The following is a 12,446-nucleotide window of genomic DNA, read 5'->3' as shown; positions in this document are numbered from 1 at the left end:
TGTGGGCTCAATCCCCAGCAGGAGTCATGCAGGAGGTAGTTGATCAGTGATCCTCTCTCATCACTGATGTTTCTATCTCTCTCTCCCATTCCCTTCCTCTCTGAAATCAATAAAATATATTTTTAAATAAATAAATAAATAAATACTGTATTTTTCCATGCATAAGACACTATTTTTTTCTAAAATCATTATAGTGACAATAATGGGGCATCTTATACATGGAAATCAGCCAAGGAAGGAGCTGTAGATGTGTAACTGTCCGCACCTTGTCAAACAGGCTTCCTCCAATCATGAGCCTTGTTGTTACTGACATCAGTTGATGCCATAATTGCAGGTGGAGGTGGAGAGTGCACAGATGCAACAGGGACCAGAGTGTTCTGAGACTATAAAGGTGTCAAAAAAATGCAAAGATAAATACCTGTAAATGATTGTCTTAGTTTGTAAAATTCAAACTAAATGTCATCAGCTATGCAAAAGAGCATGGAAATCAAGCTGCAGAGAGAAAATTTGGACCTTCTCCCACTGAGTGTGTGATCAGACAGTGGAGAAAACAGGAAGAACAACTCCTTAAGATGCCAAAGAAGAAGAAGTTCTTAAGACGAAAACCAGCAAAATGTTTAAAATACTGATTTCTTAATTTGGGGTTGGAAAAGTGGGGGGCATATTATACATGGGGGCCTCTTATACATGGAAAAATTATGAATAATATGTCTTGCTTGGAAGTTTCTTTGAAAGCAAATGTTACAATATTCTAATTGTGTATTTCAGAGAATCATGTTTTAGAATTCTGTGACCAAACCTCTTCTAAACCAACAGTAAGACACAAGCCCCTTAATGAATCAAACCTTCCATGTTTATCCCAAAGGGTATGCAGTAACATAGACATTAGGTTTTAAAGTCCTAATCCTGGAATAGCAGGACATGTTTTAAAAGTACTTTACCTAATCCACAAGGATTGAATACTAACATTTCTAACACCCATTATTTCTAATCAACAACTTTTCTAACACTCATCAACCTTTCTAGTTCATTTTCTTGATGGTTAGAACAGCCTCTGATATAATTTGGTGAGAAAGGAAGAAGACTTACAGTAGCCACTTCTGTAGTGTGGCCTTTCTGATCTAAACTTATCAGATCTCCCTGGCATGATGAAGACACTGACAGACCCTGGTGTGGAATGGAAATCATCTAATATGCACATTCACATCACGTGGCCTAGGATGAATTAAAGAAAATGACTACTTACAGATTTTCTGACTCACCTCTCCCAACCCCCATCCTGTGATCACTTACTCAATTAACTCTCTTGACTGCCTTGCTTCTCTGATACTCTGATATCCTGACTTTCCATACAGGTGTGTTTCCAAGACCCTGACCTCAACCTCCTACCCTGTACCACTGTAGTCACTCTGGGCTTGGGCTAGAGACTTTCTGCACCTGCTTGGCCCCGCTTTCTCCCAAACTGCATGCTCACAACCAGCATGGTTCACACTATGCCTCCTGAGTCCGTCTGGTCTGGGAAAGAAGCACCAGGCTCCAGCTTGGACTCCCACTGAGTGTCCACAGAGCACCTTCTGAGGGATATCTAAAGGCAAGTAGGCCCATCTCTGGGCACAAGCTGGGCTCCTGGGAGTTCACCTCTCTGTCCATCATCACTCCCCATGCCTGGCCACCCGCCCCTCCCTGCCTCCCTTTTGTGACAGGGAGTTTGGAATGTTAGATGCTCCCAGCCAGCTGCTACTCTTGACTGTAAAGCAAAATGCTCAAGATACAGGATCAACAGATACAAGATGGCTCTCGCACAGGATGAAAACCTGCATCAAATATGAAATCTTATTGTTTTAATATATTTAATATATTTTGAGTGATTTTAAGTTAAATAAATGCTGTATGAGCAAAACATTGCTATTGTTCTGTATCTGCTGGTGCAGCTGGACATTGGGGCTAGATCATCTTAGCTCAGCTACAAGTGCTGAGGAGCCCTACCTTTGAGGGAAGAGCTATGAGCCACTCTATTTCAGCAATAAAATGTCTCTCATAAGATATGAAATAAATTGTTTTATAGAAAATCCTTTAAAAGCAGCATCTTCTAAAGGCTCCTCTATGAAAGACACAACAGAAGGCACTTTATCCAATTTGATCCTCATGGCAACCCAGAAAGCAGGTGTGTTTATTTCTATTTTGCAGATAAAGAGACTGAGAAACTGTAAGGGATAAGTGACTTTCCCAGCCTCACACAAATAAGCTGCACTAGCATTTGAACAACCATTGTATTTGAATCTATGTCCTGAGAACAAACTGTGCCTCACTAACTTAGACTTACTTAATAACACTTGGTACTGATACTTTCTTAATCGAAGTGACGGTGAGGTGCGAGCACTGGCCCTTTTCACTCTTTTCCAGGAAGGTCATTAGGAATTCCTGTCTCACCTGTCCTGGGAGGGGGGGCCAGGGGAAGAGCATCAGTCACTGTTATTGGACTAGAATAGATCTACGTGTGAGAGGTTGGGAGGGTCACTCTATGTTTTCCCTTTCATTGGAATGTTTCCCTTTTACAACAGAACCTACCATAAATGGTGTGTTTTATTGACTTACTCTAATTGGAGTGTAAGAAAATATCAAAGCACTCCCCAAAAGATGAAGAGAACTTTCAAGTAGAGCAGCCGCTTGAAAAATTTTAAGAATATTTGCTTTAAAGTGTTACTGAAGTGGCCGATGCTCCTATTATTACACGACTGGGAAGAATTTTGAAAATGCAGAGAGAATAGGCAATGCTAAAGCCAGAGCACCTGGTTATGAACAGGAAGATTTCAGTCCGTGCTGGGAACGTGGGAACATGCCTTAGAGAGGCAGCGCCTGACCTGGACACCACAAGACATTCCCCCGGGACAGGCTCTTCCGGCATTCAGTCTGAAGGCTGGTCCCCCTGGTGGGTATGAGCAACTGGAGGGGGTCTAAGAGGACAGAATGGGAACATGCAAGGGACTCTGTTTTTTTCAGAGAACAACAATTCATGTGGTTTTGCAGAAGGAGAATTGGATCTGGGGTCAGAGGACCTGGCTCCAGTCCCCTCACTTCCTACCATGTGACCTTCCACAGAACTCAGTTTTCTCTCTGCTCGTAGAGAGGGATGGATAACATAACAACAGTGGCAACAGCTGCATCGGTTTAAATAACTACAGTTTCCTTCACTTTGTCTGCATGACCCAATTAATCTTAGGGAAGTCTATGAATGTGACGAGTCCTCTCTCTTATGAAGGGCTACGTGACTGGCCCAGAACAACACAGCAAATGCTAACTAAAAATCCCAGTCTTTCCAGTCTCATAGGACTCTGTTTCCTCCACCATCTTCCCAAAGTTCACTCTATTTCCACTATTTTATCCTGAGAGCCATTGCAATGTTAGGAAAAGATGAATAATAGCAATTTAATGAAGTACATAGCTCACAGCTACAATGCCAGGGATTATACACAAGTGGGGAAAGGTAGGTTTACAGCTGTTCTTTTGTTGTTGTTGTTGTTAATCCTCATCTGAAGATATTTTTTTCATTGAGTTTAGAGAGGAAGGGAAGGGGAGAGACACAGAGAGAGAAACATTGATGTGAGAAAGACACATCCATTGGTTGCCTCCCACACACACCCATCCAGGGCTAGATGTTGAGTCTGCAACTGAGGTAAGTACCCTTGTCCAGAATCAAACCCAGGGCCCTTCAGTCCATGGGCTGATGCTCTATCCACTGAGCAAAAGCAGCTTGGGCTACAGTTATTCTTATGGAAAAATATATAATGCAAGAAGAAATAATAATACAAGCATAAACTCTGTTTTGCATACTCACAAGTGTAATCCTACTTTTGCCCCCCCCATCCTATATAATAAAGAGCTAATATGCTAATTAGACCGAACAGCAGAACAACTGTCCAAAAAACCTTCTGGATGAAGCTGGGGCTGCGAGGGCCAGCTGAGGCATCAGGTGGGCTGCAAGGGTGAAGCCCCTTGCACGAATTTCATGCATCAGGCCTCAGGTGATTCTAATGTGCAGCCAAGGTTGAGAACCACTGATTTGTGATTCATTAGAAAATGAGCACAAAGATTGAGGCAGGTGCAGGGGCAGGCGGAGGCCCCGTGCCTGGGTCAGGGACTAGAGGACACTGAGGAGCTGCTTCCCGCTCACTGCAGTGCACAACAGCTCCACCCTCACACCTGTGCTCTGCAGGTCCTGGGCTTGCTGCTCGCCTCCGGAAGGCTGCAGCCCAACTCCCTCTGTGCTGCAGGAGGACCTGCCTTGCTCCTTCTCTGGGGTGACTGCGAATCTTTCAGGTATTTAGTGTGCCCTGCTCCGGTCTGGATCTCCTCCCAGCTCAGCTAGATGGAGGGCATCTCTTCCAGGAATTTACAGGCATCCGCTGACCTAGTAGCAGTCACCATACTGGGCCTGTTTACATATAAGGTTTCCATTACACTGTGAGCCACCCTAGGGCAGTGACTGCGACTGCTTCTTAGCCTTTGGCAGTTTTGTTTCATTTTACCTTGAGGCCCACTATTTCACTCTAGTACACAGGGAAGCTCGCAATGAAACATGTTGATTGAGTAAAGGGAGGAGTGATTAAGGAACTTATAGCCTAATGATGGAGACAGGCAAATGAGCAAGCAGAACCTGAGGAGCTCTCCAGGTGCCCCTGCCACAGCATTGGGGCAGTTCACTCCCAATGAACTCCACCAAGGAAAAGCTCAGTGTTGGTTTTTGCCCCAACTGGAAATGCAAGGCAGTGTAAACAAGCGCAGGAGTGAGAGCCATTGGACAGAAGGACTGTAGTCTAAGGAGAGTGACTAGAGACCACAGGAGCTACTGGTGCTGTGCAGCCTGGGAGGACACACACTGCATGGAAACCCAGGGACAGTGTGGGCATAAAGGCCGTGCACCTGGAAGGGCACAGAGCAGGCCTGGGGTAGCAGAGGGGTATTCTGGACATAACTTTAGCTGTGCCCCTGTGTCCTAAGAAGGAAAAGAGGAAGGTTTTGACCTCCCTGAAAATTTTCCTGAGGTTATTTCAAGTTACGAAGTTCTGTAGTGTTTCTTCCCACCTGAATCAGCTAGGTAATGCCTGTGCCTCCTCCCCAGCACAAGGAAGGGCCAGCCAAGTGAGGTTACTATGTAGAGTACGGTGTGAGACAGGGCATTTGCTGCGCAATTCTACCAGTTTCATAGGAAATCTTATATAATAACAGCTTAATATGCAAATTGTTTAACTGGGAGTTCAACTGGGAGTTCAACTGCTCGCCATGACATGTGCTGACCACCAGGGGGCAGCGCGGAACATGGCAGGCGTCTGGGACGCGGTGCTGGCAGCAGGTGGCAGTGGTTGTGCTACTGGCCCTTATGGGCCCCAGCGAGAGCGGTACCACAGTGGGATGGTGGAGCAGGTGAGTGGGTGGCACCAGGCCAAGGCAGGTGCTAGTAGGAGCTCAATCACCCCACTTATCTCCCAGCAGATGGCAACCAGCAGTCAGGATCCAGGTTTGGGTGGTGGAGACCAACCTCCCATGGTGCCTGGGCGGTGGGCTGCGACCTCTCGCCAGTGCCCTGCAGGCAGGGGTGATGGGGATGGAGGTGTGGTCATAATGCAGGGTATCCTTCGAGCTCGCTCTCACCCCCCCTGCTACCCTCCCCCGGGAAGCCAGGGCTCGCGCTCATGCTCAGGTGCCAGGCTTCTGCGAAGAGCTTGCCCCGCACCCACATAGTCTCTCTGGGTGAGCCACACCACAGCCACCAGGACCGCAGGGGCCAGTCGGGCTCCCAGTGGGTTTACACAGAAGCTGGTCTGCAAGGCTGGCAGGGAGAGAGCACGCTGCCCGCCTGGCTTCCATGAGGCGTCACTAGGCGGCCCAGAGGCCCACGCTGCACCCTAGCCCACAGTGTCTGGCCGTGCTCACCGCATCTCCACGTGGGGACTTGGGTGCCATGACTCAGGCGGAGGGGGGCACGTGAGGCTCTGGGGGTCCAGGTGCGGCCCAGGGCCCAGAGATCAGCTGGGACCTGCCCTTCCATGACAGACGCTCATGCTTTGATCACCAGCCAGGCCTAGGGACCGCACCTGTGCACGAATTTCATGCACTGGGCCTCTAGTAAACTATATTGGCATAGAAGACAGTATAGATCAAGTACAATCACGAAGTGGAAGTTAAAACACACACACAGTTTCTCTCGGTAGCTGGATCAGAGAATGATTGCCGCACGGTGACCACCCTGGACACAGCTTTGCCCACACTCTCAAGGCTCAGGCTCAGGAGCCTATGAAAGGCATCCTTCTTTTACATCCAGAGGAACTAAATGTATGAAGCCATTTCCCAGACAAATGTCGGTGGACAGGCTAGTCAGGACCTTCTTCCTGCACCTCGAGAGGACAGAGCGGAGAGGGTACTCTTAGCTGGGCCCTCAGCATCAGGCTCCACCAGGAAACCTTTCCTCATGGAGCCCAGGAGACAGGGTGTCCGGGTGGAAGATGTGATCCTGAGGGCAGCCTCTGCTACGCACGCCTTACAGGAGGGGCATCTACAGGCTGGAAGCACTGTGTGGGTTCTCAGACTCCCCCATTCGCGTCAGGTGAGATGGTCAAGGGACAAATGACAGAGTTAGAGTTTCTTGTGTTTCTTTTCCTAAGAACTCAGGCAGAAATATGAAGAGAAAAGACATCTCTTTGCCAGAACTTGAGAGCATCTTTTGGGCAAGAATGTAACATTTCTGACCTATGTTCGTGAACTTTAAAATTAGGAAAACAAAATGAATTTTCTTAAAGAGTGGTTCAGAAGATTAAATGAGATAATTTACTGAACAATTGTAAGATGAACTCAACAAATATTAGTTTGTGGCAGCTTACAGATGTATCTAAAGCTGGCCTGACCCCTCTCTCTATAAGTGATCATATTTTGTGAACACTATTTTTGAATCTTGCTTCCTGGTTTACTGATTTCCACCAGTGTCCATCCCTAGGACAAATTAGTATAATTTTAAAAAATTAACTTTCAATATGTATTACCAATTTTCACTTACAGCAATAGCTTGAGTGAAAAAATAAAATAGATGAAAGGAATGAAAACCTTGGAACTGCTAACATATAGTCGGTGGCACAAACTTGCAGGGCTAGAGAGCACACACAGCATAATGGACACCAGGAAACTGCACCAGAGAGCCACAGAGCTGTGGCATGTGGCAAATGCCCATACGTGCCGAGAAAACAAAGGTCAAACTATCGGTGAGTATCACAGGAATTAGAGGAGATGGTTGTGTCACCCTTCCGTAGGGGCTGGCAAGGTCGGGAACATCGGGGCTCACCCTAATAGTCCCACCACAACTACCTGGGACAGGGCTGGAAGCTGGTGCATGAGGACAAGCGCCACTGAGCCCACAGAGGGGTGCCGAGTAGACCCGGCACCTCACTAACAATGCAAAGGCCCCACTCACATTTCTCTAAGGGATAGGTAAACAAGGGCCAAATAATAAAGAAAGAAGAGGACAGTTCACCTTTAGTAAAACAAACAAACAAAAACCAGTTTGGCAGTCTAGTAATGGAATGGGATTCACACCATGAAAATCCACATGTGGCCACGTTTGGGATGTCCCCCTGAACTGTGTATCTTAGCCACCGAAGATGTGTTGCCTCAGGCATAGCGCAACATCTGAAAATGGCTCTAACAGAGAAATGAGGCCGCTGGAATGTAAAGAGCAGGGACATCTGAAAAGTAACCCATTTCAGACCCCATTTTTTTTTAAATGTAGGAAAAGAAAAAGTTAATTTATTGCCTCAAATATATTAAGAATCTATTATGTACAAACACACACTTAGTTTCAAAACTATGGGAGATACATTAAATAAGTTGCTCAGAATGCAGACCTCATGAAATTTACAACCCAGAAGAAGAAATACACATTCATAAATAATGACAGTACCACATAGACAGTGACTTAAATGTGAGACACTAACGTCTTCTGAGCATTAGACTTTTAAAAAGAATGGACAAATCAGCTCATCTTCTCCTTATAATAAAAAATGAAAATAATACGAACGGATTTGAAATAAATTGCTTCTCATTTGCAATAAAATAAATGTATGCCAAAGCAGGTTGAATCAGAGAAATGAGAAAGAAAACATTTAGAAAAAATATTTTTGTTGTTATATCTCGTTCATGTGATAAACCTAATTGAATGTCAGATTTGGGCATACCCAAGAATACAGTTTTTAAGTTATTCTAAGTATCTCCCCCTGAGACATCATTTTTATTTAACTTAATAAGATAAGTTTATTGAAGAAATACAAGAAAAACATAAATTTAAAATAAATATAACTCTCATTAAGTTTATTCTACATACAGCCTTTTCAATGTACATAAATGTAAGTTAATATGCACTTACATAAATATATATACATAACATGAATAATAAACAGTAGCTACTTTTGTTCATTGTATTTATTTTTTATAGCTTTATTAATTTCAAAGAGAAAGGGAGAGAGAGAGATAGATAGAAACATCAATGATGAGAGAGAATCATTGATCAGCTGCACACCCTCTACTAGGGTTGAGCCCTCAACCTGGGCAAATGCCCTGAACTGGAATCGAACCATGAACTCCTGGTTCACAGGTCAATGCTTAACAACTGAGCCACATTGCCAGGCATGACTAATTTTAAACACTGAGATCTGTCCCATCAGCTCTCCTTCCTAAATGCACTGAGATCCCTATTGTTATGCCCAGATTTCAAGATCCCCAGTAGTCCACACCAGGGAGCCAGCTGTGTCTGATGCAAAAGCAAAGAGTCTTTTATTATTATCACAGACCCAGGTCTGGCTCCCAGCCTCCACCGATGCAATGGTGAGACAAGAGAGACCGCCCGTGGGAAAAAATGGGGTTTTAATAGGGGGGTGGAGTGAGGGGAGGAGAGATGACTGTGGGCCCTGGCTGATTGGCTAGGTGAAAGTCGGGTCTTGTTACCCAGGATGTGGTCATATCCATGGCGTGCACGTCCCCTGATTGTCAATGGTTAGTTTAAAAAGATTCTGGGCGTGGCCAGCAGAGGCCTGGGCTTCCGGGAAGAAGGTACTTTCCTAAGCACATGGCTGCTGCCCCAACATGGAGGATACGGGGCAAGATGGAGGGCATACCTCTCGCCCTTTCACCTATCCCACCAGCTCTCCTTCCTAAATGCACTGGGATCTCTGTGCCATCAGCTTTCCTCCCGAAATGCACTGGGATCTTTATCCCACCAGGTCTCCTCCTGAAATGGACTGGGATCTCTACCCCACCACCTCTCCTTCCTAAATGCACTGGGATCTCTGTGCCATCAGCTTTCCTCCCGAAATGCACTGGGATCTTTATCCCACCAGGTCTCCTCCTGAAATGGACTGGGATCTCTATCCCACCAACTCTCCTTCCTAAATGCACTGGGATCTCTGTCCCACCAGCTCTCCTTTCTAAATGCACTGGGATCACTATCCCACCAGCTCTCTTTCCTAAGTGCACTGGGATCTCTGTCCCACCAGCTCTCCTCCTGAAATGCACTGGGATCTCTATCCCACCAGCTCTCCTTCCTAAATGCACTGGGATCTCTGTCCCACCAGCTCTCCTTTCTAAATGCACTGGGATCTTTATCCCACCAGCTCTCCTTTCTAAATGCACTGGGTTCTCTGTCCCACCAGCTCTCCTTCCTAAATGCACTGGGATCTTTATCCCACCAGTTCTCCTTCCTAAATGCACTGGGATCTTTATCCCATCAGCTCTCTTCCCTAAATGCACTGGGATCTCTATCCCACCAGCTCTCCTTCCTAAATGCACTGAAGTCTCTGTCCCACTAGCTCTCCTTTCTAAATGAATTGGGATCTCTGTCCCACCAGCTCTCCTTTCTAAATGAATTGGGATCTCTGTCCCACCAGCTCTCCTTTCTAAATGAATTGGGATCTCTGTCCCACCAGCTCTCCTTTCTAAATGAATTGGGATCTCTGTCCCACCAGCTCTCCTTTCTAAATGCATTGGGATCACTGTCCCACCAGGTCTCTTTCCAGGGCTGCTGCGTTGCACCCAGCATCCTGGGAGCATGTGGAACCTGCTACTCTTCCTGACCATACATGCTGGGACAAGGGAAGGGCCACAGTCTGTTCTGAGACATGTTGGGAAGAAAGAAATGGTGAAAAGGGTAAACCAACATGTTCTCTGACCAGGTATCAGGTTCTTTTGTCTCAAAACTGCTACTTCCCCCTCAATGGGACTTAATCACAAATTTTGCATTATTTTCTCTCATCTCATGCATCATGCATTTCAGCATTTAAGTGAGTGTTCCATCTTATCTGGAAGAGAAACCCAAGAAAAAATATTTTCATCTCCATTTCAAATATGAGGAAACTTTTATGTTTAGAGTTTAAATAATGCATAATACATTACTGTACCAGTGAGCAGCACAGGGGGAGCAAAGCAGGTTAGATCTGACTGCAGAACTCATGGCCTTTCCCTGGAGTTTATATCAGATATGATGCAATATACTGGAATTGTTTCTAAGAATATAATTTGCTCAGTCAATAAAAATAAATCACCTTGTTTTTACAAACCCTGGCACTGGAAAATCATTTCAAGTCTTTTCACCAAAATCAAACAGGTAGAAGATATCTTCAGGCCCAGAGGCCCATTCCCCCTGGATGGAGGTGAGAAAGGCTGTTCAGTCAGCATAAAGATAATTCTGAGTTACATTTAAAAAGACAACTCATGTGGGAACTGTGTACACAAAGCCCCTCAGAGGCCACAGAGCTGCTTGCAGGTTGGACTCTCTCAGGGCCACGCCCAGGCCACAGAGGCAGCCGTGCCCTCTACTATCAGAGAATATCGCTGCATTTTCAGGTAAGTGAAAATGTTCTATGAGGTGTCCTGAGCAACAGCTCTTGAAACAATGTAAAAACATTGTTTTTTAATCATCACATAGCTGCTTGCTATTGGCTGAGACATGCTAGTACCAAATACTAAAATATATGCTAGACAAATAAAAAATACCACCTGGGTGTCATTTCCTCAGATCACTATGGCGATGTTGAAAATCTCCCTGCAGTGATGGTTAATTTTGTGGGTTTTTGTTTTGTTTTGTTTTTGTCTTTTTGTTCCAGTGCATTTTAAAATCTATGTTGTTAGTGGATGAAAATAATATGAATTTCTGATTGATTTGCACCTATTATGAGGAGAGCTATAAACTATGTACTCCAAAGTGGGTTGAGTTGAGGTCTTTTATGCAAAATACTCATAGGTATGTACATGATTTATACAGTGTTAAGTTTGTGAAAACCTCTTGCTGATAAAATGGAGCAGTAATGAATTAAAGTTAGGTATTATTATTATTATCCTATATAATAAAAGGCTATTATGCAAATTTTCCCCTCAACTGGGGGGGATTGGCCCGCCATCCCTCCCCCCGGCTGGCGTAGCCCAATTGGCCCCGATCGGGGTGGGCTGGCTGAACCCTACCTGTGCATGAATTCGTGCACCAGGCCTCTAGTTACTAATAACATGATGCTAGTAATTTAAGTGGGAGTACAGCTAAAAAATACTAGCTATCATTCATTATGATATTTTATGTGCCAGGAGGTATATCAGATGTTCAATCTGCCTCATTTTATTGCATTTTTCTCTCAATGACACTAAAAGTTTGGATACTGAGGCTCAAAGAAGCTAAGTAAGGTACTCGGGAGTCACTGATCTACAAGTTGTGCAGTGCAGAGAATTTGAATCCAGGCCTGCCCACATCTGAGTTTCTCGCACTGTCACACAGACTCAGAGTTCCTCGTGTGCTGAAGATTAACCAGGACCAATGATGCTCTCTTTGACAGATGTGACCTTTTTTACCCTCTTTTCATTCTGTTTTTCCCACGAGGGAATCTATGAAAGTGAACCCTCCTCATCTAGGCCACATGTGTCATTTCCTTTCCTCTACCTGTTATGAATATCAGTAACAATCCAGGGAGTACAGCCTGCTCAGTGGGTTCCCAAGTTTATTGAAAAGCACGAATAATTCTGGCATGTTAAGCTGAAAACACTTTCTTAGAGATTATCTGAAACAGCCTGGTCAGTGACACTGAAACAGAACGAGAGTAAGCCATATGCTGACCATTGGCTGGCAGAGCCAGAAGGGACCTTAATTAATTGATAAATTATTTTATAATTCATTTCTAGAAGTGGGGACCTTGAGTGCTGCGAAGGTGAAGGATAGGCTTGAGTAATTTAGAGCAGAGGCAAAGCTTGACTAGATCTTTCAGATATTCCTACTTATACTCCTTATGCTGTTAAATATTCATGGTTTTGCCTATTAAAATATGAGGGAAGTATGAAAAGAATATAAAAACACACATTATCCACCATTAAAATGCCCATATACCTTATCCCCAGACACACTCCCCACCCAGTCACAGCTACCTTTATGA

This window comes from Myotis davidii, unplaced genomic scaffold (assembly GCF_000327345.1).
Source record: "Myotis davidii unplaced genomic scaffold, ASM32734v1 scaffold249, whole genome shotgun sequence".
NCBI classification, from domain to species: Eukaryota; Metazoa; Chordata; class Mammalia; order Chiroptera; family Vespertilionidae; genus Myotis; species Myotis davidii.
Note: the sequence above shows the minus strand (reverse complement) of the source record.